The sequence below is a fragment of the Rosa chinensis genome, chromosome 3, assembly GCF_002994745.2.
Source record: "Rosa chinensis cultivar Old Blush chromosome 3, RchiOBHm-V2, whole genome shotgun sequence".
NCBI lineage: Eukaryota > Viridiplantae > Streptophyta > Magnoliopsida > Rosales > Rosaceae > Rosa > Rosa chinensis.
Genome location: NC_037090.1, coordinates 3,737,789 through 3,743,995, shown reverse-complemented (window position 1 = coordinate 3,743,995; position 6,207 = coordinate 3,737,789). Strand labels below are relative to the sequence as shown.

The 6,207-nt window shown below is 36.6% G+C and overlaps 1 long non-coding RNA gene and 1 other non-coding gene across 3 annotated transcripts; both read left to right on the top strand.

The window, feature by feature from the left end:
• Positions 1-429: 429 nt before the first annotated feature.
• Positions 430-3,101, top strand: LOC112193937. The gene is made up of 5 exons (XR_005808454.1): positions 430-1,088; positions 2,079-2,201; positions 2,294-2,379; positions 2,660-2,858; positions 2,963-3,101. It is a non-coding gene; the product is annotated as an uncharacterized LOC112193937 (transcript).
• A 174-nt stretch (positions 3,102-3,275) lies between these two features.
• Positions 3,276-5,916, top strand: LOC112192054. 2 transcript variants are annotated; one of them, XR_005808453.1, is made up of 7 exons: positions 3,276-3,807; positions 3,910-4,025; positions 4,238-4,422; positions 4,520-4,592; positions 5,070-5,175; positions 5,315-5,394; positions 5,561-5,916. It is a non-coding gene; the product is annotated as an uncharacterized LOC112192054 (long non-coding RNA). The 2 variants fall into 2 exon arrangements; XR_002933310.2 differs by having other exon boundaries at positions 3,278-4,025.
• Positions 5,917-6,207: the final 291 nt, after the last annotated feature.

The window sequence follows — 6,207 nt, the reverse complement described above, 5'->3', positions numbered from 1 at the left end:
ATTCTTAGTTGAGGCGGTGTGGGAGCCCACCGGTTATTAGTCCCGGCTGCTTGGTTGTTTCCTCCATCCTCGATTTGTTGCTGGGTCTGTTGCTCCATTAGTTGCAGAGTTCGTGGTTCCATGTTGATGAAGAAAGGATTTGAGTTTCGAAAGAAAGGCTGAAGGGTTGAGAGAGAAAAGCTGGAACTCGGAAGAATTTTCTTTTGGAGTGAATAGTCGCTCCCTCAGAATGCACCTATTTATAGAACGAGTGAGCGGATCTCCACCGTTGGATGGACGATCTCTGAGATTAAATCTACGCGTTGGATTAAAGTCACCCGAAAACACGGAAAAGCTGTTGGCGCGTGGAGGACACGTGAGGGAACCACACGAATCTCGAGGAGCTGTGACAGACAAGCTACAGCAGAAAGCAGGTTTAATTGCCGTGAATCAAGGAAAAGAAAGGACGCGTGGGGGAATCAAACGAATCTCGAGGATCCGTGACAGACAAGCTATAGCCGAAAGCATGCCATAAATCCAGGAAAAGAAAGGAATATTTCACTACTAGAATAATGCTAATAGACATCATGTCATAGACATCGGTTAGGATTTGAGGCGATGTAAAAAAAATTTCTAACATCGGTTCTTAAAAATCCGATTTCTATCTGTACACTAACATCGTTTCTAATAGTTAACCGATGTCTACATTTTTTTTTCAAAATTTTGAAAAACGCGGAAAATTACTAAGTTACAAAATTTTCAAGGCGGGGGAACAAAATTTCAAAACACTTAGTCATATTGACTGCCTCGACATTTTTTCATTCTCAAACCCTACTCACAACGACACAGCACCCGACCTCCTCTTCCTCATCCTCCGCCTCCAACCAGCACCCAACTACTCTCCTCCTCGGCCTCCGTCTCCACTCTCCTCCTTCTCTGCCTCCGTCTCCGTTCTCCTCCTTCTCCTCCTCCGACACACCTCTTCTCTCATCTCTTTTCTCAAATCCACCAATGATGCAGTCCATGCCGGAGCTCCGCCTTGTTCCCTCGTCGAGCCCACCATGGAAGATAAGACCTAACATTCAAGATAAGGCTCGCCGTCGATTCAGGTATTGGATTATTGGGTCTCACTCGATTTTGCGTTAAATTGTTTTCAATTGCTTCTGGGTATCTTTTGGTTAATTTCTCGGTTAAGTTTTGTCTAATCCTATGTATCAATCTATATCTATGTGTGTACCTATTTTGGGGGTTACTTCAGGTTGGGACCAGGGTTTTGATGCCAATACCTGAGGATTTAAGAGAAGGTCAGAGACGGATGATGATATAGTGGATGATATAGTTTGCAAAAAGCTTCATTTTGCTTCAGTTTGCAAAACTTGGTTTCAACATTTTTCTCTTGAAAACAAATTCGGAAAGAGAGCGATAGTTCTCTTTCTTCTTAATTATATGTCTACTGAAGTTTAATTTTTGGTTTCTTTTCCAATTCTTCGGTTATCAAATTTGGATTGTATGATTTGTTCTCCAATTTCTGTTTCTTTATTGTGATTGTGCTATATAGGTCAGTTTTAGTGTTTAATGGGTTAAAAGCAGGAAGCTTTTCTAATCATGATTTAAATGGTGTGCATTTAGAGAGAACGAGAAGGCTTTTAGGCTATGGTTTCAGCTTGTGGGTAAACTAGAGTATTTGGTAAAATAGATATCTGGGGTTCTTCAACCAGAAAATTAAATTGAGGGGTGCTAAATCTTAGGTTGCCAAATTCGATCTTGCTCAAAGTTTTTGATTTTAGGCTCTGCCAGAAATATCAGTCGACTTTGGAGTCCTAGAGTTCTCACCTCGTGAGAGCATAAGTTCTGATACTTTGTGGGATTGTAGGTCTGTATGTCTAGTGTTTCCCTGTAAAAGGGTTTTGCATTTGGAGTTCTAAATCTTCTGCAATATTGGTTGGAATGCTGGAGGGTCAGAACCGAAATTATTACTGTAGATTGACTTTGGAAGACCATAGTTCTTAAACCAATGGGAATATGGAGCTTAAAATTTGCAGAGTCTTAGACATACATGTCTCACATATGCCTGAAAAACAGTTTTTAATTTCGTGCAGTGTAGCTTCCACAATGGCAAACCAAGTACACCAATATCAGAATCAGCTTTCTGCAGAATCTGCATAATAGAACACTGAATTTGCAGGTCTATATATAGTTTTCTACTCTGGAGAAGGATGAAGGTATGGAGTTCAGAATGTTCGCTCGACTGAATTATTATATATTTGGCATTGTTGTGGTTTCTCAAGTCCGTTTGGTGATATTTATGCTATAGGAGTTGGGGTTGAGAGGAATTACACCGAGGCTCTGGAGTGGCTTACATTAGCAAATTTGTGGCCCCATTGAGAGCCTTAACTATGAGTAAGCACTATACCTTTCAAGTTTTGTTTCGATAACAACCCTTTGTTGTTTGGAACAATTTCATTGATTTGTTACCATATACCATTAATTTCATCAACTGTTTCATATATAGTTGGCAGGTTTGTGTAAATGTCCATTTCACCATTAATTTCACTGCTATATGTACTTATTTGATATTGAGGTAAATGGGAGTTACTGGGTTAGCTAATTGTGGTTAAATTTTCGGAGTTTTGAGTGTTCCTGTTGGATTGATTTTGGGGTGAAATGTGTTAAAATGTAGGCAGAAGCAATCGATTCAACAAGTCGGGGCGCTTTTCTTGTTGATTATTGCAGCTGTTCTTTTAAGTTTCGGCGAAGGGTCGAGCAAAAGGTCCAGTGGTGGCAATCCTGACCAGATATTGTTTCATGGGATTATTCCTGTGTTGGTTGCTTCTGTGCTTTCGGGTTTGGCATCCTCTCTGTGTCAATGGGCTTCCCAGGTTAGCGAAACAGTTCTGTTTCCGTGCTTTGAAGGAACTATTTCATGGTGTTGTTGAAGTTCTTACTCTTGTGTTGATCATAGTTGTCTCCGTTTGTGTTATAGGTTAAGAAGCACTCGTCGTACTTGATGACTGTAGAGATGTCTATTGTTGGAAGTTTGTGCGTGTTGGTGAGTACTGCTAAGTCTCCCGATGGAGAAGCTATCAGAAAACATGGACTTTTCTATGGATGGACTCTACTGACTTGGGCAAGTTTTTCTTTTTGTTTTTAGCATGAAATACTTGTTAGAAACCCCGAAATACTTTATTACTTTACTATTTGCTACCCTTGGCCACTTGAATCAACAGAACAACTTCAGATATAATGGCTAGGTTACATAAATGTGGAACATGTAAAGGAAGCAGAATATGATCTCTTCGGTTTAAGATTCATGCTAAAATCTTCATTTATTGTACCTTAAAAATTTGAAAAGAATGCCAAATGGTTGGTAAACTGTTCTATGCATACACCTGCTATTTGGGATCAGTCATTTTGGTTGGAATGGCTGAAAATATGACTCCTTTCTATCTTTTCATAAGTTCTGTATGCAGTTTCATTATTGAAAGGCCAATTTAGTTTTTAAGGTACTTACTGCAGAAGTTTTATCTAACATGGTTGCAGGGGTTTGTTATTGTTTCTGCGCTTCTTGTTACGGCTTTGCTGCAGTTCATTTTTTAAGGGAAACCACCTTCATTGTATTGTCTGGCATCTCTTCCCCTCGTGGTTAGCAGCATTTCGATATACCAGAAATATCCTTACCAAGTTAAAAAGAAAGAATCTTAAAATCCTAACCATTGTGACATCAGGGACTTCTTATTTTGGCCCTGATCACAAAGAATTTTCATTAGTTCAACTGAAACAATTTCATATACCATTAATTTCATCAGCTGCTTCATATATAGTTGTCAGGTTTGTGTAAATGTCCATTTCATGTTTCTTTCAATTTGTAATTTACAGATGAATAACTGCTTTATATCTCAGTCAATAAAATCTTTACTTTGATTGCTTCAGTTGTAATCACGAACGTGATTGGCCTAATTTGGGGTTCTATTACGACGGAATGGATTCAAGTGGAGAATATGGTGTGCTTGCTGAGTGTTTCCAGCTAAAAACTGAGCTAACGATTGGTAATTTTCATAAGTGCATTTTAGTTAGTGAATGTAGTTTTGTGATTTGGGTTTCATTATTTTGGTTAGATATAGGATAATAACCTGATACAACAAATGATTTGGATCTCTGTTTCCTCTGCTGTTTTATGTAGATTATTGTCTTTTGTTGTAAAGATTGTGTTCCTCGAGATTTTTTAAACTTTTTTGGTACATGTACATGTATTCTACAGATTAAGGATTAAGGAATTTTTCAGTTCTGTATAGCTGACACAGAACATGACTCTAGGGAGTGAACAGAGCAGTACAAGTTCTTTGAGAATTGCCTTGCATTCGTGGATAGACAAAAGGTGCAAATTTTACATTGAAGGAGTGGTCTATATAAGAAAATTTACTTCCCCTACTTCCAATTAAGAAGGTATGAGTTTTAATGGAAATATAATTATAGTGTATAAATACTAGATTTAGATTAGGATGAAGATTATAACTTGTTGTATATGTTTGTTATATTGCAGATTGGTCTAAGCTTCAAAAAACTACATCTTGCAAACTATCATTGAAGGCCTTTTTAAACTTCTAGATAGACTTGTATGTATTTCAATTTGTTTTGAAATTGCTACTAATGATGAATATTGGCATCTGTATATATGGATTTGCAAATTAGTATTTCAGGATGGATGTCTTATGTTGTATTAATTGGAATAGTTTAATATTGATAACCGGTTTTAGAGTTCATTTCATTTTGTGTAGTTGGAGTACTGGAGGCTACTTTGAGCAGTTTATTGCATAAAAAATTGGACATTGCCTATATATTGAAAATATTTTTGATTTGTATTGACACACTTAATGATCAGGTTTGTTTTAACAATTGGGAATAACTGCCAATTTAGTTAGCAAATAATGTACCAATGATCTAGCAATATGGTCACTAAAAACATACTAGTGAATACTTTTAATGACCAACTTTTGCAATTTAGTGACCATCGGTAACACCTTTAGTGATGAACATGTAGGTAAAATATATGGTAACTGTTTCCTTCTAACAAATTTTTGGATTTAATACAGGTTTGAAGAGGAAAGGGGATCATTTCAGGATTCAAAGGGCAATGTGCTTTTCTTTGTCTCAGATCTTTTCAATCCTGTACCCTTATTCCATCTATTTCTTGTAGAGGTAAAAATGCTGCCAGTTTTGTACATCTAATTACCCCCATTTCCACCTTGTAATGATCTTTTTGTTGAATTGTTGGTATTTACTTTTCATTTGGGGAGGGAAGATAAATGGAATTATTTTTTCTTCTTCTATTCTGTAGTTAAGCTATGACCATCAGGTGCTTCTTGATTACCTTATTTCAAAAGATACTGGAATCAGTTGTGCAGAATATCTTTTAAGGTACATTATGAAGTTACAAAAACTCTTCTTGCACTCCACTACTATTTGTTTGTTTCAATTCTGCAGTTCGCTGGTATTAGAACAATAATTTAGTTAACTCTAGAGAATTGCAATTGATTGCCAGTCATTGTATCTCTGACTTTGTGTTGAATGCATTCTTTTATAGGTGCTTGCGTAAAGTGTGTGATTCATGGAGCTTATTTGTGGAATTTCCACCGAGATGCTCAATTGTGTAGAAGATGCTTAGATTTGTTAATATTGCTTACATGAGATGCTCAATTGTATTTCCCTAAGCTCGGATTGATAGGGTTGCCAGGTTCATATATATCCTTGTTGTGTTATGGGGGGTCAACCTGCCGAGCCATTTGCTACCTGGAGAAGAAGTTTATTTATGTGTTTTTGAAATTCATAGTGAAAGCAATATTAAATTTTATTGTGCAAAACTTTTGAATCTACCTCAAGCTCTAATTTTGTATAGAAATTAATACAATTCCCTAATATTTAAAATACATTTGAATTTCATGTTATTTGTGGATTAGCTTTCTAGTACCAAATACAACAGCAAAAGGGATATATATATAACAGCAGTCAAGAAATGAAAAAAACATCAGTTACTGATGAAGAACTGATGTCAGAAACAGAAAATGCATCAGTTTGGAAACAAAAATCGATGTCTAGCATTATTATGAGCATCGATGTATAAACAAAAATGATGTCTAATATAAACATGGACATTGAGATATAAACAAAAACCGATGTCTAGCATTACTATGCACATCGATATATAAACAAAACCGATGTGTAGTATATATA